This window comes from Alexandromys fortis, unplaced genomic scaffold, assembly GCF_014885135.2.
Source record: "Alexandromys fortis isolate MF-2015 unplaced genomic scaffold, M_Fortis_MF-2015_v1.1 scaffold_10, whole genome shotgun sequence".
Classification (NCBI taxonomy): Eukaryota; Metazoa; Chordata; class Mammalia; order Rodentia; family Cricetidae; genus Alexandromys; species Alexandromys fortis.
This window is the reverse complement of record NW_026067895.1, coordinates 19,074,247-19,098,551: the sequence shown is the minus strand read 5'-3', so window position 1 is coordinate 19,098,551 and position 24,305 is coordinate 19,074,247. Positions and strand designations below refer to the sequence as shown.

The 24,305-nt window shown below is 38.8% G+C and overlaps 1 long non-coding RNA gene across 1 annotated transcript in view; it reads left to right on the top strand.

Moving 5' to 3' along the window:
- Positions 1–10,887: 10,887 nt before the first annotated feature.
- Positions 10,888–24,305, top strand: part of LOC126510555 (uncharacterized) — a 25,884-nt gene continuing 12,466 nt past the window's right edge. Inside the window, exon 1 of the long non-coding RNA XR_007594429.1 lies at positions 10,888–11,189. This is a non-coding gene — a long non-coding RNA (uncharacterized lncRNA). The remainder of the gene's footprint in view (positions 11,190–24,305) is intronic.

Genomic DNA, 24,305 nt, shown 5'->3' with positions numbered 1-24,305 from the left:
AAATAAACCAAACATCAGCAAAGAAACACTTGGCAGTGTTGGCCGTCTTTGGTCAAGTATGAAAGATGGCAGCAACTACAATTGAGTAGCTGGAGACACTACTGTGTGAGAATCACAGAGGCACATGGGCTAATGAGAACTTCCAGTAGCCCTACCATTTCTTTCTTTTTCTTAGCCATGAAGATGAACATGAGCAAATCATTTCCAAAAAAGTGTCACTGTGTGACAGAAAGATCCACAGGCAATATCATAAAGTCCTGACTGACTATTAATGTCTTGGTGATTTGACAAAGCTCAGAGACAGTGTGGTGTCAAGAAGAGACCGGCATAGGAGGGGTGACAGGCTAGGGAGGTGGCCTCTGATGAAACTCAGATCTGCGTTGAAAAAACAGAAACTGCAGCAACAATTCCTCACTCCTTTCTCCTCCTGAGGCTGAGGGCAGCCATGTCTGGAGGGTTCACAGTAGGAAGGGATTTTTTCATGCATGACTGGATTCATCTACCTTAATTTAACATTAATCCTAGGACAGGATTAATGATTTCTTCTGTTGGCTATGCACAACGGGGGAAATTTTATTTTCTGAAGCTAAATGCTTCATATGAAATGCTTATCATATAAAGAGATTTTATGCTGGTATTTAAATAGCTAAAATGCATACTTACTATAACGTTGTCTTAAAAGATAAATTTGATCTAGGCATGTTATCTAAGAAATGAGCGAAGAACCAGCATAGACGTTTATGTACAGATCAATTTATCTTAATATATTTGTATAAACCATCTCCATACGTGGTCTGTGAGCAGAGAGATACAGACTAATTACAGTAAAAATCAAACATAACTTCAACATAATTTATCTTCTGTATTAAACAGGGACTTTTGACAATAAAGAGAAAAACAATCGTGTGATAAACGTAAGCTAAAAGAATGTGTGTGGTTCATGGGCATGGCAAAAAACTGAATAGTTCGTGTGAAGGGTGTGCTCAGATTATGTGAATAAGTGGAGGACTTCTATAGGGCATGGCTATCAGGGTAAATTAACTTCAATTCTGATCTTTTGTCAGATACTTTAGTCAAATTCAAGATTCATTCACCTGGAGTGATATTGCAAAGTAGTTTTATCTGGGCCCTATGTTTGCTATTTACCCCAATCAAAAATACCATATAATCACTAGAACAGTGAATAACTGCAGAAGCTGGCTGTTTCGGGACCAGCCACAATAAACCATATATTTGATTTCCCTTCCAGCTAGGTATGTAAACTGTGACTCAGTTCTAGGCAACAGAATGGAACAAAAGAGACGTTTAATACTTTGGGTATGTGTGTGTGGGGTGTGTGTCTTTACAACTCCCATCCCTGACTTCTCATCTCTAGAGAGTGTGGATTCGGGGACACTGTGCCTGTTGTCACATGAGTTCTACTACAGTACATGGACACAAGGTGAGAGACAAACTTTAATGATTTGAAGTCATTGAGATCTAGGGTTTCTTTATTTCAGAAGTTAAGCTGCCTCAGTGCATAAGGATCTATATTGGTAGATACCTCTCCCACCAAGCTTGATGCAAAAATCATCAATAAAATGCTTGAAAACTAAATCCAAGAACACATTACAGAGATCACCCACCCTAATCAAGTAGACTTCAACCTAGAGATACAGGGTTGGCTCAATATATGTAAATCAATAAGTGTAATTCACCAGATAAATAAACTGACAGACAAGAATTACGTGATCATCAAATTAGATGAAGAAAAGGTCATAGACAAATATCTAAAACCGCTTCATAATAAAAGTCATGGAGACATTAGGGATACAAGGGACATACCTCAACATAATAAAGGTAATTTATAGCAAGCTTAAAGCTAACATCAATTTAAAGAGAGAGAAACTCAAACCAATTCAACTAAATTCAGAAACAACACAAGGTTGTCTATTCTCTCCACACCTATTCAATATAGTTCTTGACGTCTTAGAGCAATTGTAGTGGCATTTCAAATGTATTTTAATAAATAAAGACTGCCTGAAGATCTGAGAGTAAAACAGTCCCACTGGTCAGCCTTACAGACCAGATTATGGTAACACACACCTTTACTCTCATTAGCCATAATGACACACACCTTTAATTCCAGTAGCCACACTAGTTGCCATAGAAATTGGGTGGTACATGCCTTTAATCGCAGTGGTGCACGCCTTTGGTCCCAGCCCTAGAGAGGAATATAAGACTGGGTGAGACAGCTCTCAGAAGCAGTCTCATTCCGAGATTCCAGGAGGCAGGATTGCCATTTCAGACTGAGGTCTAGGTAAGAGCCAGTAGCTGGCTGTTTTCTTTTTGGATCTTCAGGTTGAACCCCAATTTCTGACCCTGAGTTTTTATTAATTGTGCTTCAAGCAATAAGACAATTGAAGGAGATCAAGGAGTTACAAATTGGAAAGTGAGAAGTCAAAGTGTCTTCATCTGCAGATGATATGACAGTTTACATACCTGACCCTAAAATTCCACCAGGAAACTCCTCCAGCTAATATATACTTTCATCAAAACAGCAAGGTACAAAATTAACTCACAAAAATCAGTGGCCCTCCTACATACAAATGACAGACAGACTGAGAAAGAAACAAGGGAAACAACACCTTTCACAAGAGCTCAAATAATATAAAATATCTTGGGGGTAACTCTAACCTCAAGGAAAACTTGTATGATAAGAACTTTAAGACGCTGAAGAGAGATATTGAAGATATCAGAAGATGGAAAGATCTCCAATGCTCATGGGTCAGTAGAATTAATTTACTACCAATGATCAACATATCAAAAGCAATCTACAGATTCAATGGAATCTCCATCAAAATTCGAACAGAGTCCTTCACAGATCTTGATGAGAGAACAACTTTTTCAGCCTCATGTGGAAACATGAAGAAACCCATTATCCCACCGGCCACTGCTCAGAACACCTTCCACCATGGCCACCTCAGCAAGTTCCCCCTTGAACAAAGGCATTAAGCAAATGCATATGTCCCTGCCCCAGGGTGAGAAAGTCCAGGCTGTGTATATCTGGGTTGATGGTACCTGGAGAAGGACTGCGCTGCAGGATCTGCACCCTGGACCGTGAGCCCAAGTGTGTAGAAGAGTTACCTGAGTGGAAACTCAAAAAACCAAAAAAGATATTTTTGATTAATATAATACAAAGTAATTAAAGACTAACTTTATGACATGTCCTCCTCATGAAACTACTAAATACTAATAAATAAAAAACTGAGTGAATTTATCATAGGTGAATAGAAGTCAGAGCTGATTAAACTTTAAAATTGATTGAAGGATTATTATATAATGGTTAAAAAGTACAGGAAAGTACTTCAGCTGATTGGATAATTATGAATAAATAAATAGAGAAGGATATAAATTAGAAAATTTATTTAAATTATTTTAATGATTGCTATAGGGAAGAAATTAGGAAATTATAATTAACATGATATTGTATCAAACTTATAAAATAGAAGCTTTGAAGATGAGTAATTTTATGATGTATATGTGGCCATGAATTTAGACTTTTGTCTTAATTATTTTTAAGATATAATTTAAAGATACAATTGTGAAAATTCGATAGAAAATGTGACAATTTGAATGTTATTGGCAACATTTAGGTGAGTGTTTTAGAGATAGTTCCTAGCAAAGGTGTCATTAAGAGCCTGTATCAGTGCATATTCTGTTTCTATTACAAGATGACAGATCAGGATAGTTTTTTAAGGAAAATAATTTTATTTAGCTCTTCATTTAAGGAGGTTCAATGCATGAGGCTAGATTCAGTTCAGGGTGGGTGCAGACTCCAGGACTGGTAACATCACAAATAGGGAAGCATGAGTGGTAGAAAAAGATCATATCTCTGTTGCATGATTAATAAAAACTCATAAACATAAATTGGGATCCAACCTAAAGGTCAAAAAATCAAAACAGACAGGTACTGGCTCTTACCTCTACCTCAGTCCGAAATGGCAATTCTGCCTCCAGGAATGTCAGAATAAGGCTGTGTCTGAGAGCTGTCTCCTTCCGTCTTATATTCCTCTCTAGTGCTGTGATTAAAGGCATGCACCACCACTGCCTGGTCTCTATGGCAAACTAGTGTGGCTACTGGGATTAATGGTGGGTGTCACTACTGCCTGGTCTGTAAGGCTGATCCATGTTTTTACTCTCTGAACTTCAGAAAACTTTATTTATTAAAATACAAATGAAATATTACTACCCATCTCCAGAAAGGAAGCCAGAAAAAAGGGAGTCATAGCTGTTCCCTGTGGCAACTCCCTCTTAAGAGCTAACCAAGGGCCCACAAGGGCTACCTGAATTCCTTCTAAGGTTAGCACCACCAGTCATGGGGAGCTGGTCCAATAGGTTCCACCACTGAAAAGCTCCACACCACTTCCAAACATTGCCACGCTAAAGACCAAGTCTCCAAAATGAACTTTTGAGGGCGCATTCAAACCATACCTAATCTGCAACAGGACTCTGAATGACCTCAGGAGGGAACAGACCAGATACATTTTGGTTCACTTAATCGCTGCTTGTTTCTTCCCCCTCACAGAGGGGAACTGTCAGCTTAACTCAAGTACTGGAGAACCTGGTGCTTCCTGCGTGCTTGGCACAGCGTTTATTGCTTCATGGCTATTGCAAGAGCAACAGAGAAAATTGCAAAAGCAATTTTCGCAAGAGCCATTTGAATTTACTGATTAATGGAGTCCTACCTTACATAACTGTAAAGTTCTAGTGCCTGTACATTAAAAGAAAATTATTTCCAGTATGAACTACTCTTAAAAATCCTTGAGATTCCCTGCAAAATAAACAGCGTCATGCACTCAACTACATAAATCAGTTACAAGCAGCAGGTACTATGAGCACAATAGAAAAAAAATTTATACACAAAGGAAGATGGTCAAGAGCCTGGAGATGAGTAGAGAGAAAGCACACGGATGCTAAACTTCCTGTCTCTCTAATAAAAATCCCTGAGACAATCACCAGAAAGGAGAAAAGTTTATCTTGGCTTATAGCTTTAGAGGTTACTTACCTGGTTAGTAAAAAGGAGAGAGGAATGGAAAGGGATGGGCAACTGCTATCCTCTTTGAGGGCATGTTGCCCAGTGACCTTTAGCTCTTCCATGAAGCTCTGCATCTTAAGGGTTCTAACCCATACCAATAATGCCACTCTGGGTCATACTCGTACCATGACATATTTTCTCTTGTAGCTTTTTAATCCATTTCATCCAGGAAGGGGCGTCAAAAGCAATAAAAGGGAAAGAAGGAAACGATGTGCGAACAAACATTTTCATCGTTAAGGAAACAGTAAAATGCTCACAGTTTCAGCCTGCCATCACCTCTAGTTGTAATTTTAGTACAAAGAAAGAAGAACCTAAGAGCAGAGGTTGCAGAGTCCTCTCATACCGTCGACATCAAGATATAAATCTTGAGATCACGAGAATTTGTGTTGCTGTGTCAGGGGCCCACCTGACTGGAGAATGTCCCTGGAGAAATTAGTTTAAGAGTGCAGCTCTCCTTTATACAAGGATTTGCCTTCCATGGTTTCTGTTATTCAAAGTAAAATTAAGTTCAAAATACTAAATGAAAAATTATAGAATTTCTGTGTTTATAGCATCTGTTATTATTACACTGTCTTGTTAGGATTATTCTACTTTATTATTAGTGATTGTTAATCTTTTCCTGTACTAATTCTTAAATTCAAAACGTTGCATAAGTATGTTGTATCCAGCATTCCCTGATGGCTCTTGAAAAGAGTCGGGGAAAAGGACTGTAGTTTGCAATGACAGGGATGGCATCTCTAAGACAGACCATTGCTGACAGTCTCTTTATGGTCTCAGATCCAAATGACTAGGGTAAGACAAAGGAGAGATGTGATGTGCTGTTCACTGGCTTTCCTTTGGTCTCAGGTGCACTGTCACTAAAAGGGAGATGAGGGTCCCCTGCCTGTGAACTGGCCCTCTGGCAGTAGGTAGCCGCATATATCCTCTACTCTCTAGTCTAGACCATGATCACTGTGCTCTTCAGCCCCTGGAATGAATCCACTGTGACTCCCAATCCATAGCAAGAGGATGTGCCAAGGAAGGAGAGGAGCAGTCAGTGCTGCAATGTAAATCTTGGCTCTACTTTGGGTTTCTCTGTGTAAGTACTGAACATGTGAGTCATGGGGATGGCTTTGGGCAATCAGAGATTAATTGATTGACTAGGGACACAGATTGGCTAGGAAACTCTGCCATACTCAAATTTATATCCTAATATTAGCATTTTTCATACAATTAACTTTGCCTCCTGCATAATTTTAAATATGAGTCATCACGGTTTTTCTTTCTCTCAAGCACCCTTTTCAGTTATGATTCTTTTGGTTCTAACTAATTTTGTCCTTGTTTATCTCTGGGTTAATTATTTGCCAACTGTCTTCATTAGCATTTCAGTGAGGAGGAGGAAATACTCCACATTGTTGCAGAATGACATCATCATCGAGCAGAAGTGTCACTTTCATGAGAGTTTTTGTCCCCATAGGAAGTTGAAAAAGAGAGGTCCCTCTTTCTAGGAGTGATGAGTCTGATGTGTATATTTCAATCTTTTAAAATGTATGTTTTATTAGAAATAAATTTTGATGGGGGATATAATTCTGTAGTGGATAAAGTTGGCCAAATAGCTGTTTCCTTTTTATTATGATTAAATCAATGCTTATGTTGGTACTAGAAATAAGCAACCCACAGTACATGTAGTAGCAGATTTGGTGGGACTGGCTATAGTTATGGACTGCCTCTCTTATATCTTCCCTTAGGTAATAGCTCCGTTTAAAGGAGCTATTATTTATTTTGAAAGACAAAGACAAAGACTTTTTAAAAATTGTATCACAGTGTGAAATCCCAAACACTGAAGAGTACAGAAAAATAAAACATCATCTTCAAAGATGTTACATAGTTTTCTCAGTGGGAGAGCCCAATAGGTTCTGATTAAAAAAATAACACACCAAGAGATAAATGAAAATCATACCATGAACAGCAGCCCCTAGGGGTGAAGAATCTAGGTAGGCACCTACTCCATGTTCAGTGATCTTCAGCAACAAGTTCTTGCAATCATTTTGTGGAGAGTAACCTACAATCTTGGCTACAGGTTGGGTTGTTTGGAGGTTTCCATGGGGCTTCTTTGACTAATAATTTAATTAGATGTAACCTATTTCTGATACTAGAATGTTCATTTGGTAAAAAGAGATGTCCAGTGGGGCTTTGTCTCCCCCATTATTTGGAAATTTCATTTAGATTGCCTTTATATGTGTATATAATTTAGAAGCTTCTGTTGTACAGTATTTCCATACTACCCCTCCAATTGCCCTAAATTTTGTGATCTTCCCCCTCCCTGCTTGTCCTCTCATATTCATAACTATCTATTCTATTTTCCCCTTTAGGGAGGTCTATATCTCTCTCCCAGTTCCTTTCTCTATACCTAACCTCCATGGTTCTATTCATTATAGCTCACTTGTCATTGACTTAAAAGCTAATATCCACATGTATGTGAATACATACCACATTTTGTCTCTGGGTCTGGGTTACTTTAATTAGGATGATTTTTTTCTAGTTCCTTCCATTTACATGTGAATTTCACGGTTTCATTTTTTGTTTTTTTTTTTTTTTTTTTGTTTTTACAGTAGAGTAATATCAAATTGTGTAAATTTAGTACATTTTTAAAAATCCTTTAACCTATTGATGAACTTCTAGGTTGATTCCAGTTTTGACTGTTATGATCAGAGCAGTGATGAACATGGTTTAGTAAGTGTCTCTGGTAGGATGAAGCATCCTTCTTGTATATGCCTAAGAATGCTCTAGTTAGATCTTAAGGTAGATTAATCCCCACTTTCCTGAGGAAGAATCGCACTGATTTCCATAATAGCTGTACAAGTTTGTACTCCCACCAGCAGTGGAGGAGTGTTCCCCTTACTCCACATCATTGCCAGCATGAGCTATCATTTGTTCAGTGATCTTAGCCACTTGTGGTCATAAGATGAGATCTCAAAGTAGTTTTAATTTTCTTTTCCCTGATGACTAAGAATGTTGAACAATTTTTAAGTGTTGAATTTCCTCTTTTGAGAATTTCTTGTTTAAATCTGTACTCTCTTTTAAAAATTGGTTTATTCATCATTTTGAGTGAGGTAACCCAGACCCAGAAAGACAATTATCACACGTACTCACTCATAAGTGGTTTTAAAACATAAAACAAAGAAAATCAGCCCACAAATCACAATCTCAGAGAACCTAGACAACAATGAAGACCTAAAGAGAGACATACATAGATCTAATCTACATGGGTAGTAGAAAAAGACAAGATTTCTTGAGTAAATTGGGAGCATAGGGATCTTGGGAGAAGGTTGAAGAGGAGGGGAGAGGCAGGGAGGGGAGCAGAGAAAAATGTAGAGCTCAATAAAAAAATCAATAAAAAAAGAAAAAAAGGAAAAATAAAAAATTGGTTTATTTTCTTGATATTCAAGTTTTTAAAAGTTCTTTATATAATTTGGATATTAGATCCATCAGATGTATAGTTGGTAAAAGTCTTTTTCCACCCTGTTTGCTGCCACTTTGTCTGGATGATGAAGATTTTTTAGTTTTATGGGGCCCCATTTATTAATTGTTAATCATAGTGCACTAATGGTGTTCTATTCAGAAAGTCTTTTCTAGTACCAATGACTTCAAGGATATTCCCCACTTTCCTTCCTATCAGGTTCAGCACATTGGGTTTTTGTTGAGGTCTTTGATGCTTTTGGAGTTGAACACATGTCCTTGTGGTACGATTGAGAGTCTTTTGGGTATATACTCAAGAGTGGTATTGCTACATCTTGAGGTAGGTTGTTTCCTAATTTTCTGAGAAATCTGATATCCAAAGGGGCTGTACCAGCTTGCACTCCCCCCAGCAACACAGGAGTGTTCCCTTTACCCTACAACCTCTCCAGAATAAGTTGTCATCAGTGTTTTTGATCTTGGCCATTCTGACAGATGAAAGATGAAATTCCTTTTAAGAGAATGTAAATGAATGTATAACTTTTATAAAAATAATAATTATTTTTTATTTACCACACACAAATAGAGAAGCTGAATTCCTAATAATGCCATTGGCCAGGGACATAGACCCTCACAGGAGCTAACAATGCTGAGTAACCAAAGCTGTAAGTTTTGGTCCTGTGTTTTTTCTGCTCCATTTTATTGGTTTGACATCTCTGTTGATTGTTGTTTTTTTATTTTATTATTTGGTTTTCTTTTTTTTAAATTCATTTATTTCTTTATTAATTAATTAAAGATTTCTGTCTCTTCCCCACCGCCGCCTCCCCTTTCCCTCTCCCTCCCCCAATCAAGTCCCCCCTCCCTCGTCTGCCCAAAGAGCAATCAGGGTCTGAAAAAAGCCTGGGTTGATTGTTCTTTTTGCTTTGACTTACGGTCAGGCTGTTGTCCTGGAGAGGTTTGACTTCTAGGAAGAAATTGCCTGCTTGTTGCTGTCAACTTCCAAATCCTTTGTTCTTATGTGTCCTCACTGTTATCTCTTTCCCCCTTTTCTCTTGCTCTTCTTCTCTCTGCCTTTCCCAGTGTGTTTGGGCTCTGTGGTCTGATTTTATGGCCTTTCCTTTTCTTTTATCTACCATCAAGTGTCAAATTTTTCACTGCAATCTTTATTTTCAAAAGTTATTTAAAATTTAATTTTTATTAACTTTCCCTAGAAAGGGAAACTGTCTCTTTCTCATAAACATTCTTCATTCTGTTTGCCAGAGATAGTTGAAAGCATCTTTGGTAGAAGCTAAGGTCCAGGACATCAAGAAGAAAGGCTGTGAGCTAATCCGGTACTGGTGGCAGATGAATGTCTGTCAGCAAAGATAACAGAATATGTCCTTCATCACATCTGTTTCCCATGAGTATGTATGTACCTTGTAGAAGTTTCTCTGCTTTTTGCTTGTTTAATGCGGGCTCCTAGTTTGTAACTGGTGGAGTCTTCCTTCCTATTATTTTTAAGATTTTCTAGGGGGATATTTTCACATACAACCATAGCTACTGTCACCACCACCAGTTTTCTGGACTCTTATCAAGGGTTTTTTTTTTAATAATTTTTTTAAAAAACCTATCTTTTCTTATTTTATATGCCAAATCCAATTTCCACTCCCTCCCCTCCTTCTGTTCCTGTTCCTTCCACCCCTCCTATACCACCCCCATTCACTCCTCAGAGAGAGTTAGATTTCCCATAGGCAGTCAGCAAAGTCTTCACATTGCTTTGAGGCAGGACCAAGATCCTCCCCACTATATCTAGGCTGAGCAAGGTATCCCTCTAGATACCCAAGGTATCAAAAAAGCCAGAACAAGCAGTAGGGATAAATCCTGGTCTCACTGTTAGTGGCCCCAGAGTCTGCCCCAGCCATATAACTGTCACCCACATTCAGAGGGCCTATGCTGACTTTCTCTCTGTCAAGCCAGAGTTGATAGGCTCTCATTAGCTCAGGTAAGCTGTTTCAGCGGTATCCCCATCATGGTCTTAACCTCTTTGCTGGTACTTTCACTCCTCCCATTCTTTGACTGGACTTTGGGAGCTCAGGCAAGCCCTCTGCTGTGAATCTCTGCATCTGCTTCCATCAGTTGCTGGATGTAGGTTCTATACACCAGTTAGAATGGCTAATACAAAAACACCAATGATAGCTTATGCTGGAGAGGATGCAGAGTAAAGAGAACACTCCTCCATTGCTGGTGGGAATGCAAACTTGCTCAGACACTTTGGAAATCAGTAGGGTGGTTTCTCAGAAAATTAGGAAACATCCTCCTGCAAGATCCAGCAATACGTCTCTTGGGCATATACCCAAAGGATGCACACCCACACCACAAAGACATTTGCTCAGCTGTGTTCATAGCAACATTATTCATAATAGCCAGAACCTGGAAACAACCTAGAAGACCCTCAGCTGAAGAATCTTAGAAGGGATTGTTGCTCAAGAAGTTCCCTGAAGAGGGGATATTTTAAAAACTACTGATATCTTTGTGTAAATAGTTCCTGGAGAGCCCATGAAACAGCTGCCAAACATCCCGAATCCAGATGCAGATGCTCTCTAAGGAGAGAAAAACCTAGATGTGAGGATGCCAACATGCTGCTCATTACTCAGTCTTTCATTTATACAAAAGCCTAATTATAAAAATAAACAATTGGGTAAGTACATTATTTTATTGAAAAAAAAATCCTGGGCTGAGGGTTGTATCAGTCAGGGTTCTCTAGAGGAACGGGACCTATAGGTTGCATAAATACTAGAATAAAGCCTTTTTAAAAATGGCATATAACTGTTACAGGCTGGGTAGACCAAGTCTCAGTTTGGAGCTGAGGACCAGGAAGATTTCTACAGTCACTTGCTTTCAGTCCATAGCAGAAGGCTGGAGATGCTAGACCAGATGTCCGTGAAAGACGTCCACAGCAGCAAAGGCTGTAGATTTGCTTTTGGATTTGCTTTGGTTCTTGTCATCCTATGCATTTTTAGCCATGTGCATAATTAGTGGGCAATCTTAGTTTTATTTACTATGAATGTCCAAATTTCACTTTGATTATTAAAAACATTTTATTGGACATGCTAGTCTGGGTTGACAGCTGGTTTTTCACACTGTAAAGACAGTGGCTATGCTACCAGTTGCTGATGATGCCCAAACCACCTTAGTGTCCTGTTTGTTTGCTTGTTCTTGTTTCTTAAATGACTAGTAATTGGTAAAGGAAAACCCATTTATTTCCAGTTGGTCTAGGGACTGGGAGAGAAAAATCATAATTTCTTTTCACAATGTCTACAGAAGTCTTACAAAGGCCACGTGTGCAGATTTAGCTGTGAGATGGTTTACCTGGTCATTTTTGCTGTCTGTACTGTTTCTGTTTTTGTTTTAGTTTTAGTTTAGTTTTATTTTCATTGGTCTAAGGCTGGGGGAAATGGGGTAGGCATTTTATCTTAGAGATCTCTTGATTTTGAAGGAGAAGAGACACAGGAATTTTATGAAATGGGGTATATAAAACTCCTACTCATTCTGGGTGTGGGTGAATTCTTATCCAATATGTGTTTTGCAAATATTATCTCTCAGTCCGTAATGTTTTTATAGTTTTCAGCGAATACATTTCTCAACTTCTTGGTTAAATTTATTCTTAAGTAAATCATCAGTTTTTGATTTCTATTGTAAGTGAATTAATTGTCTTGCTTCTGTTTTTTTGGAACAATCATTATTAGTATAAAGATATACTGGTGATTAAGTTTTGGAATTATTTATTTCATTTTATGCATATGGAAGTTTTCCTGTATTTATGTTTGTGTACTATATACATGACTGGTGCCTGAGGAGCTCAGAAGAGCATGTTGGATCCCCTGGAACTGGAGTTACAGATAGTTTCTTTAATATGTAGTCAAAGATAACTGGATATCCATGTACAGAAAGATAAAATTGGACTTAATTTCTTACATTATATGCAAAATCAACTAAAGATGGCTTAAAGGCATTCTGAGTGTAAGAGCCAAATCTATGAGAAAGAGTAGAAAGAATGCTCCCTGGCCTTTTTCTGGGACATGAACATTTGGGTGGGAACTCACTATAAAGGCAAAACTGAAAATAGAAAAGCAGAATTACATAAAACTAGAAGGCCCTCTGCTGAAGACAGAGTAAGACGATGATTTTTAGAGCAACATAAGATACGTGCAAGACAAGCACGTAAGTGGTTAATATGCACACTGTTGAAGATATTTGAGCAAATCAGGGACTAAGGAGAGAAAACACAGTTCAATCACAAAAATGAAAACATGCACGCGAGTGTGTGTGTTTATGTGTGTGTGTCAAACTTCATAGGAAACTATTTGCCAAGTATGACCTCAGACCTTGGATATATCCCCATCTTTGCAAAACAGATAGATGATAGTTAGATAAATATAAAGAGAAAAATCAAAAGTGAGTGAAATATCACAGCGTTTTCTACAAGGAGACATACAAATTGTCAAAAGGTTCTCAACATATAAACCATCAGGAAAATGTAAATTAAAATATCACTTCACAACTGTCGGGGTGACTACTTTTCAAAAAGACTGAAGATTAAGTGTTGAAAAAGTCATAGAGAAAGGGAATCCATGTACTGTTTATAGGAGGTTAATTTGTACAGCCATTTTGGAAAAATTGTATAGAGTTTTCTCCAAGAATTCAGGTGGAACTACCATAAAGTTTAGTAATATCTCCACTTTTGAGTCTGTATGGAAAGGGATTTCGATTTTTATGGTGATGAAATAGCTGTCCTGCCATATTTACTACATTGCTGGCAATAGCCAAGGTATTCAGTTGACTTATGTTTCTTTTTACATTTGAGATAATGAAACGCATTGAGTGGATAGGCTCCTTATCAATGAGTTCTGTATCTGTAGCTTCAACCAGCAGCAGATTGATAACGTTCAGCAACCACTGTCTAGTCTGTGCATGTACAGCCTGTTTTCCTTGGAATTTGTCCATAAACAAGTTATTATGACAGTTATTTACATAACATTTCACTGTATTAAACATTTTAAGTAACCTAGAAATGATTTAATGTATATAGGAGAATGTGTGTGTTATATGCAGATACATAGCCATTTTATAAAAAAAATGACTGGATCATCTGAAAATTTTAGTATTCTTGGGAGTTCCTGGAAGCAATTCCTTAATGATACAGAGTGATGGCCATGTAAAGCAATCTTTGTTAACCTCATCTGGGAACAAATGACTAATCTGTGAAAAAATATATCAGGCCTTGTACCAAGTGTTACAGATATAGCTAGTGAACAAGTATTATCACAGGGGTTCCATTTTCAAAGGCAGAAAAAAAAAACGAGACAGTAGAGAAGTTTTTTAAAAAGAGAGAAGTAGGTATTGAAATGCAGTGTGTATAGAACAAAATGTTACTCAACCTTTTTCAAAAGGGAGACTCTGTCATTTGCAATGCATGGATGATCCTGAAGAATGCCATGCTAAAAGGGAAGGCAGACACAGAAAAGTATCCCTGTAGGATTACATATGGTCATCAAATGGGACTATTCATAATTAAAATTTGATAGTAGTTTTTGGTAAAAGGAGGGAGAAAGCTGAGAAGGCACACCCCGCACACACTGTTTCATGCTGTGCAATACTCTTAATTAGTAGTTCTCCACCTTCCTAGTGCTTCGACCCTTAAACAGTTTCTCATGTTGTGGTGACCCCCATCCATAAAATTACTTTGTTGCTACTTCATAACTGTAATTTTGCTACTATTCTGTATCATAATGAAAATATGTGATATGCAGGATATCTGTTATGTGACCCCCAAAGGGGTTGTGATCTACAACCCTGCTAAATCATCTTAGAATTCTGGTAGTAATAATATCATTACTGGATGGGGAACTCAACAATGAATCAGAATCATGAGCCAAAATAAACCAACTTTCTTTATAACTTACCCCATATGTTGTATTATCCGTAACAAAACCAAGCAAGATTAATGCAATGTACTCTGAAAACTTACCAAGTAGGAGTGGATGAGTTTCAATCGCTGTATTTACAATTTAGCACACTACAAATGGTTAACTAGGATGTTAACCAGCCTGATTGTGGTAATTAATTGTTCCTGTAGACCAATGTCTTAGTTACCTTCTCATGGATTTGATAAATACCCCGACAAAAGCAAAGTAAAAGCCAGGCTTACTTTGGCTGGTGACTCCAGGGGATGACATGGCAGCAGCTGACAAGAAAGGTGTGATTGTGGGATGGGAGGCTTCTTGCATTTGCACTCAGGAAGCAGCAGAAGTTGGGTGGGCCTGCAAAGTCTCAAGGTCTGCTCCAGGGTTTCAACTCCTTCAGCAAGGCTTACACCTCTTAAATGTTTTACAATCTTTCCAAACAGCTCTACTATCTGGGGAGCAGGTGTGCCAACATGTGAGCCTGTGGGGATATTTCTCACTGAAAGCAGAAAACACATATGAAAACACATCATTGTGTTTGCATTTCTAATGCCCTGCTGTATCAGGATAGGTGGGAATATAGGGCAATGGTGCAGGGTGTGAGATCTTTAGTTCAATCATTAACACATGCGCACCACATTCATTCTCTCTCTCTCAAGCCTGACCAGTGATGTGGGCCTTCATTGTGGATAGTTACTTGTCAATATTCTTCAGTAAAATTAGAATAATTACATATTTTTTTGTGATTTCATTGGGTAAACATTTACTAAAATTACATTTCTAAATTGCAACAAAAACAAAATCAGTCACCATCCTAGAAATGTCCTCTAAAGAAATAGAGATGTAGAAAAAAATTACACAAATCACAATTACAGGTACTAACAATAGAAAAATTCCAAACTATTCAGGGTTCCCTGCCCTGTGGGCAGTCCAAGGTCCTCCCCCCTTTATCCAGGTCTAGGAAGGTGAGCATCCAAACAGGCTAGGCTCCCACAAAGCCAGTACATGCAGTAGGATCAAAACCCAGTGCCATTAAAATATAGGAACTAAATTGGGCTGGGGAAATGGCTTAGTATGTAGAATGCTTTCTGGGAAAGCTTAAGAACCAGGGTTGCATTCCAGGATACATAACAATAAATATTTATTTATTTAAAGCTACAGTTTCAGTGTGAGACCCTTTCTTTAAAAATAAGGTAGAGAGTGATAGGGAAAGATGCCAGATGTTGATCTTTCCCCTGCATGTGTGAACATGGGCACACATTTCTCCCCACCCCTTATGTGCATAAGATAGATATATCACACACATGAAAAGAATAAAGAAACATGAAATGTCTTCCAGAAGTTTTGTACGTGGACATCATGTTTTAGGACTTCAACATGACAGGATATTATTCCTATTATAATTGAAAGCAAAAGCAAAAACAAAAACAAACTCAACCAATCAACCAAACAAACCAAAGAACAAGATATAACATATATAGAGCATGATCTGTTTTGTAAGATCCAGAACCAAGCTATAGCAGAAAACGGTTCACATAAGCATAATGCAGTGTGGCATTCTACAGAAAAGATTTGAGGATGACTAGCAGGTTGTGTTTTTTTTTCTTGTGCTTTGTTGTGAGTTTCGATTTGAACAAATGAAAGTTGAGGTGGGTTTCTTCTCTTAGCAATGCTAAGCATAAAAAAAGACCTTGCCCTTTTCTTTGTATCTATCTGCTTTTCTGAATGGAGCTTCAGAAAAGCTAATGCTCTGATATTTTTTCTGTGTTCAGCACCCTGAAATGTGCTCATGAACACTCAAAAATATACTTGTCCAATAGACCACTTCATTGTGTTCGGCTGTAGGATTTGTCCTGTGAGTTTTGTTTGTGTGATGACGGCGTAGCTCTCTATTCTTTAAACAGTGTGCTCTGAAGCTCACTGAAAGGAACACACAGCCATGAGTCACTACAGGGAGCCCGTGGTACACACTTCAGTATACAAGCCTTTGGAGATCACAGTGTTTCTCCATTCTCCCTGCCTTGGGAAGTTGACCACCTATGGGATACTAGTAAGCACCGTCAGCAGCTGAACAGTGGGAGCTCTGGACAGATTTAGAACAGCGTAGGAGGCACCTGAAAAGTGATTTCAAGAGCACTGGTTAATTAAAGGAGTAGGAGAGTGGTGTTATGCAGGTGGGGAGTCTGGAACATTCTTATTTCCATGTAAACAAGCTCATGGAAGAGCAGAGAAAACAAATTGAAGCAGAGCGAACCCACTGTATTACGCAGGAAAATGGGTTGTTAAACTTGCCATTCTGTTGCGGGGGAGTGATTCCAGAGGCCTGAAATGTTTTGCTGTTTAATTTAACCCAGAGAAAAACACTTAGTATTGTTCATTACTGATTCATTTAAAAAATTAGCTCTTAAGGGCACTACAACCTTATTGATGCTAATGGAACCACTCTGTATACCAAAAGTTGGCAGAAACATAAATATGTTGTTTGCTTTAAAGAACAAAGGAGTTGGGAAAAATTGTGGAGGACTACTCAGGAATAGAAAGAAATTTAAACAAGTAAAAAAAACGCAGCAAAAATCCCCATCAAGATCAATCAGCTTAATTTTGCAAGGGTCTGCCAGGATTTCAGCAAGAAAATACAAATTCCAAAGGTGATAAGGAAACACCCCTTCTAATAAAGAAAGGCTAGTTGGAATACTGTGTGTGTCTACTAAGTAGGCATTGGTAATATCACACATATACACAGACAGACACACAGACACATCATATGATTGAAAATAAATGAAAGATTCCAAAACAGCATGTTCAGTTCCACTGTGTTTTTCTTATTCATTTTATTGCTTAAGGTAGCATCTTTGTTTCTTTTCAAAATTTCCAAATGTGGCTATAGGAAAACCAACTAAACATCCATTCATATTAATCCCCCAACTTAAAAAGTTTATCTGCCACTGTGATCAGAAATTCTTCTCAGAGATGTGTGTCCTCATTTATTTTCTTATTCTGTAAATACAAACAAGCATAAAGTTTATTTTTTTGCATGTGCATTTGCATAGGATATTTTTTCCCCTAAGAACCCAATTTCTTTTAAATCACAGATACTTCCTTTATTGACACTTGAAGACTATTTTCAAAGTAAAAACGTGATGAGAACAAAAGGTCATACCATCCAAAGCATGCTTTCGGTGGCCTAGCATCATGAGTAATAGAGCAGGTGGTCTACATTCTCACTGCCTCTGAGAGACAGTTAATGGTGGTGAAGGCTTGTCCAACACCAACGGATCCTTCCAAACTCAAGGTCACACTGGCAGATCTAGCCACTAACAAATCTAAGTGAAAAATATGAACACGGAAAAAGGATCCATAGGGAGGAGAAAAGAGAACTGCAGTGGAAGGAAGAGAGGAGATGATGGGAGGAGGTAAGCACAATCAAAATGCATTATACACAAGTATTTGAATTGCCAAGAAAGATTAATAAAAGCTATGAAAAGAGGCACGTGCTTGACAGATGCTCATTAAAATGGCAAGGAAACTCATAAGGTAAATGTGTCAAGTAACTCTTGTCATCACTCCCTAAGGACTGGGTGACCTTAAGTGGAAACCTGTAGAGGAACACAAGCATCACCTTGGGTCTCCACTTTTATGTTTTGAGTTTAAAGATAGTTCAAAGGAGTCTTATACTAAAGAGAGGCAATAAAAAAAAACTTCGTATGGCCTTCAAGTATTTCATATTTTACTTAGTGATTGGAAACCTTTGCTAGTTTACTAGCAAAGGCTAGGACCATAATCTAGGAGACCCAAATCTGAGGAGAAGTAAGATAGTCACCTGGGTCAGATGGCTTTGACTTTGTTATTCTTGTTTACATGGAGTATTTCTGCTGTGACAAACTAACTACACAATTTGGAAACTGTCCCTCAGGTGATGCTGAGATAGAGGCTGGTTTAGTTTTAACTAAGCTTAAATATTTTAATGAGGAAAATGTTACCTTTGAGAAACAAAAGTAGGTCTTACAAAGAGCAGGCACTCATAGAGAAATGAACCTTCTTACTAGATATGAGATCGTACTTTCTCTAAAGACCCAAATTTGCCCACCTGAATTCTGCTGCTCCCTAAGTTTCTTCACTTTGTATATCTATGAGTGCCTGGGAAATGATAAGATGCTACAGTAGCTGGAAAGTAACTGTGGCTCCCTTAGCTAGCTGGTTGATTGCTCTGACAATCTTCTTGGCTCTGCGGCTTCATACATTTTGTCTATTTTCTCTAAGTTGGGCTCAGCCATTCATCTCCCATACACACTTGTTATGTGGTCCAAGGCTTTAGGAAGGTTTGGAGGTTTTAGAAAAGAGTCACTATCCAAAGGATGCTAAAATATGCTCCAAATTTGGTTCCTCTTAGTGGCTGGTCCAGCTTCAAGTCCTCTCTCAGTGAACCTGCTTGCTTAACTTCTCACAATCCAGTGCCCTTAGGCACACCTCTCGTAGTTGGGCTATATACTTGTTTACATTTCTTCTTTTTAAGAGTGACTACACAAGTCACTTCTTAAAGGAAAAGAACACAATACTAGGGTTTTGCCTGAATGTTCCAAATAAAAACTAACTCAGTTTGCTTAATCTTGAATGACATATAACATGGAACAAACAGCCCAAAGATAGGCAGTACAGTTTTCATCCTTTCTTGCAGTGTGGGCTGAGGGGAGTGGTAGGATTCCATCCAGGCCTCTCTGCCTCTGCAACTCCAAAACAGGAAGGATCACTGACCCCAGGGACACACTGATTTACAACATTGCATTGGTATCAAGGAGTGAGACAGGATAAATCCATGGAATAGAAATGTCTCTAGGGATGACTTAAGCTGTGTACTCCTGGGCTTACTAACAGATTTGTGAAGTTTGCATTTCTAAATGGATCTTGCCTTCTATTGGAGCTGCTTGCTTCTGGGTCTACATTTAGGTCTTCCCCCAAGCTGCGTGTGGGAATCACATAAGCAGGACCCACTCAAGGGGCTTTGCACAAACCAAAGTCACACTTTAAAGAAAACCAAGGCTTCTAGACTTGAAAAGACAGACTTCTGCACGTTGCCTTTTTATCTTGAAAACAAGGGAGAGCAAGGAAAGAGAGATATCTTGATAGAGGGAGCCATTATGGGGCTAGCAAGAAACCTGGCACTAGGGAAACTCTCAGGAATCCCATAAGAATGATCCCAGTTAAGACCCTAAGCAATAGTGAAGAGGGTGCCTGAAATGGCTTTCCCCTGTAATCAGATGGATGACTACCATATGGTCATCATAGAACCTTTAACCAGCAACAGATGGAAGCAGATGTAGAGATCCAGAGCTAAGCACTAGGCTAAGCTTTTGAAGACCAGTCCAAGAAAGGGAGGAGTGATAATATGAGCAAAGGGATCAAGACTATGATGAGTATACTCACTGAAACAACTGACCTGAGCTAGTGGGAGCTCACTGACTCCAGTCTCACAGCGGGGGGAATCTGCATAGGCCCAAACTAGGACCTCTGAATGTGAGTGACAGTTGTGTGGCTTGGGTAGTATCTGCAGCCATTGAAAACAGGACTAGGATTTATACCTAGTGCTTTAACTGTTGTTTTGGAACCCACTCATTTTGAAGGGATCCCTTACTCAGCTTAGATTTAGGAGGAGGGCCTTGGTTCTGCCTCAAAGTGATTGGCCAGACTTTATTGACTCCCTTTGGGAAAACTTATTCTCTCTGGGAGGCTAAGGTTGGGGGCTGGGGTGGGGAGAAGATGGGGGAACAGCAGGAGGGGAGGTAGTGGGAACTGGGATGGGTATGTCAAATCAGAAAAGACTGTACACATAATAAAAAGACAACAAACTATCCTTTCCCACTATATCTCCCAATCCAAGTTTCCACTCCTTCTCATCCATCCACTCCTCTGCACACCTTTCCACCCATCCCCATCAAATCCTCAGAGAGGGCAAGGCACACTGCCCTCTGGAGGTCCAAGGGCCTTTCCACCGTATCCAGGCCAAACAAGGCATCCATTCAAAGAGAAGAGGTTTCCAAAAAGCCCAGACATGCATTAGAGATAAATTCTGGTGCCACTACTAGTGGCCCCTTAGTCTGCCCCAGCCATGCAACTGTCAACCATACTCAGAGGGACCAGTTTGGTCCCATGTTTCTTCCCAGTCCGGCTGGAGTTGGTGAGCTCCCACTAGCTCATGTAGACTGTTTCAGTGGGTGAAACCATCATGTTTTTTTTTTTTTTCCTTTTTGCTCACATTCTCATTCCTACCACTCTTCAGCTGGACCCTGGGAACTCAGTCCAGTTCTCCAATGTGGGTCCCTGCCTCTGTTTCTATCAGTTGGAGAATGAAGGTTCTATGGTGATATTTAAGATATTCATTAGTCTGACTACAAGGTAAGTCAAGATCGGGCTCCCTCTCCTCTATTGCTTAGGGTCCTAGCTGGGGTCATCCTTGTGAATTCCTGGGAATTTCTCTGGAGCTAAATTTCTTCTAACCCTATAATGGCTCTCTCATTCAAGATATCTCTTTTCTTGCTCTCATCTCTGTCCTTTCTCTATCTCCACTATCTTATTCCCTCAAGTTCTCCTCACTTTTCCACTTCTTCCTCTTCCCCTTCCACCCTCCCTTCTCCTCCACCTCCATGTTCCTAATTTAGTCTGTTTCCAATTTCCAGGTGGATCTATATGTTTTTCTTTAGGTTCACCTTATTACTTAGTTTTTTTTATGATTATGAACTATAGGCTCAATATCCTTTGTTTATAGCTAGTATCCACTTATGAGTGAGTACATACCATATTTATCTTTTGGGTCTGGGTTATCAAACTCAGGATAGTGTTTCCTAGTTGCATCTGCTTGCATGCAAAATTTAAGATGTCATTTTTTTTTACCACTGAGAAATACTCTAATGTGTAAATGTCTCGTATTTTCTTTATTCATTTTTCAGTTGAGAGGCATCTAGGTTGTTTTCAGGTTCTGGCTATTACAAATAATGCTGATATGAACATAGTTGAACAAATGCTTTTGTAGTATTATTGAGCATCTTTTGGGTATATGCCTAAGAGTGGTATTGCTGGATCCTGAGGTAAATTGATTCCCAATTTTTTGAGAAACTAACATACTGGTTTCCAAAGTAGTTGTACCAGTTTGCATTCGCACCAGCAATGGATGAGTGTTTCCCTTACTCCACATTCTTTCCAGCATAAGCTATCATTGGTGTTTATGATCTTAGCCATTCTGACAAGTGTAAGATGGTGTTTCAGAGTTGTTTGGATTTGCATTTCCCTGATGGCTAAGAACGCTGAACATTTCCTTAAGTATCTTTTGGCCATTTGAGATTCTTCTGTTGTGAATTCTCTATTTAGTTTTGTACCCCATTTTTAATTGGGTTATTTAGAATTTTTTTTTTTTTTTAGAATTTTGATATCTAATTTCTTGAGTTCTTTATATATTTTGGAGATCAGTCCTTTGTCTGATGTAGGGCTGGTGAAGATCTTTTTCCATTCAGTAGGGTGCTTTTTTTTTTTTTGTCTTATTGACTGTGTCCTTTACTTTATAGAAGCTTCTCAATTTCCGGAAGTCCCATTTATTTATTGTTGCTCTCAGTGTTTGTAGATGTAAGTCATAAAAAAATCACACACCAGTTTGGAATTATGATTAATAAAAGTGTTGTTTATTTAAGGGGAAAATTTGCAGATCACTGTCCAAAACAACAGCCCTCTGCATGACCAGGAACAGAGTCTAGTAGCCAGATGCAGAGCCGAAGCAAGAGAGGGAGAACAGGGCCACTGCTGCTTTTTAAAGCAAAAGAGACCACACCCAAGTGAGCTTGTATCTATCTATCTATCTATCCATCTATCCATCTATCTATCTATCTATCTATCTATCTATCTATCTATCTATCTATCTATCTAATTTTATTTTTTTAGTTGTTGCAAAAAAAATTTCCCTCCCCCTCCTCGCACACATCGTCCCTCCCCCCTCCCCTCCCCCTCTCCCCTTCTCCCCCACTCCATTCCCTCTTTCTCTCGAGAATGAAGAGCAGTCCAGATTCCCTGCCCTGCGGGAAGTTCACGGTCCTCCCACTTCTATCCAGAACCAGGAAGGTGAGCATCCAAACAGGCTAGGCTCCCACAAAGCCAGTTCATGTATTAGGATCGAAACCTAGTGCCATTGTCCTTGGCTTCTCATCAGCCTTCATTGTCCACCACGTTCAGAAAATCCGGTTTCATCCCATGCTTATTCAGTCCCAGTCCCGCTGGCCTTGGTGAGTTCCCGATAGATCAGTTCCACTGTCACAGTGGGTGGGTGCACCCCTCGTGGTCCTGACTTCCTTGCTCATGTTCTCCCTCCTTCTGCTCCTCATTTGGATCTTAAGAGCTCAGTCCGGTGTGGCTATTGGCTGAAGGAGCAGAAGGAGCTCCTGCAGCACCTCCCCTTTTGGTTTAAGTAAGGGAGTTCCAAACCTGATACAAAACAATATACACTAAGAACAGATATCAAATATAAGATTAGAATTACAATCAGCATAAACAATATTAAGCAAGGAACATATGCTAAATGTTTTAATAAACATTCTAAATAGTCTAAGTATTGTATTAGAAATGGCTTGGCTAGATCATAAGAGGACAGTAATTACAACTAATCTTCAATCCCATTGAACACCTGAGAAGGGAGATAATATTACTTGAACAGGCAGGAAATACAATCAAGTAGCTTCCAAATTGAGCAATATGTGTCATAGACAATTAGCTACCTGAGCAATCACCCAAAGTCTCATTTTGCAATGTTGAAGCAACCAACTTTGGCTATGGCCTAGTGTAATTGACAGAACATTTTCAGAGGCAGGAAAATGTTCAAAACCGTCTTATCCTGTCTTGGCAAGATTTGACAGTCCTGCTTATCCATTTCCAGATATCATGTAATTTTTCAATCGTTGAGGCATTGTCAGTTCCTTGCCCAAAGGCCAGTTTTGCCAAGAAGAAAACAAGCTCCAAAGCTCCTTCAGCAAGTGTTTGTACTACTGGGGTTATATTCAGGAAGCAGTTTCCTGTGCCCATGCATTGAAGACTACTACCCACTTTCTCTTCTACCAGGTTCAATGAGGTCAGATTTATATTGAAGTCCTTAATTCATTTGTACTTGAGTTTTGTGCATGGAAATAGATATAGATCTATTTTCATTCTTCTGCGTGTTGACATCCAGTTATGCCAGCAGCAGTTTGTTGAAGCTGCTTTCTTTTTTTCATTGTATAATCTTAGCTTCTTTGTCAAAAATCAAGTCAGATCTATTCGATTCCATTGGTCAACCTCTCTGTTTATTCCAGTACCAAGCTGTTTTCTATACTATAGCTCTATAGTAGAGCTTGATGTCAGGGATGATGATGCACTAGAAATTCCTTTATTGTATAGGATTGTTTTGGCTATCCTGGGTCTTTTGGTTTTCTATATGAAGTTGATTTTTGTTCTTTCAAGGTCTGTGAAGAATTGTGTTGGGATTTTGATGGGGATTGCATTGAATCTACACATTGCTTTTGGTAGGATTGCCATTTTTACTATGTTGATCTTATCTATCTAAGAGCAGGGGAGATCTTTTAATTTTCTGGTATTTTCTTCGATTTCTTTCTTCAAAGACTTAAAGTTCTTGTCAAATAGGTCTTTCACTTCTTTGATTAGTGTTAGCCCAAGATATTTTATGTTATTTGTGGTTGTTGTGAAAAGTGGTATTTCTCTGTTTCTCTGATTTCCCTCTCAGCTTCTTTATCATTTGTGTATAAGAGGGCTACTGATTTTTTTGAGTTCATCTTGTATCCTGTGACATCACTGAAAATATTTATCGGCTGTAGGATTTCTCTGGT